We start from the raw sequence: 212 nt of genomic DNA, 5'->3' as shown, positions 1-212 counted from the left end.
CACTCCCCTGGATACCGTCCCAGGTGTCGTCCAAAATTTTGGAGGTGGTTTGGCCACCGCCCAGTGCTCCCCAGCCGTCGGGTGGGCGTCTCCGGGAGCTCAGGGCCCCTCCCGGACAGAGCTGAGAGCCAGGTCACACGCCCTTGGTCAGGAAGTCTCAGGCGGGCGGGCGTGGGGACAGGAGGACGGGCGGGGCCGGGGCCGGGGCCGGG

Source organism: Neomonachus schauinslandi, chromosome 5, assembly GCF_002201575.2.
Source record: "Neomonachus schauinslandi chromosome 5, ASM220157v2, whole genome shotgun sequence".
Classification (NCBI taxonomy): Eukaryota; Metazoa; Chordata; class Mammalia; order Carnivora; family Phocidae; genus Neomonachus; species Neomonachus schauinslandi.
This window is presented reverse-complemented; position numbering follows the sequence as displayed.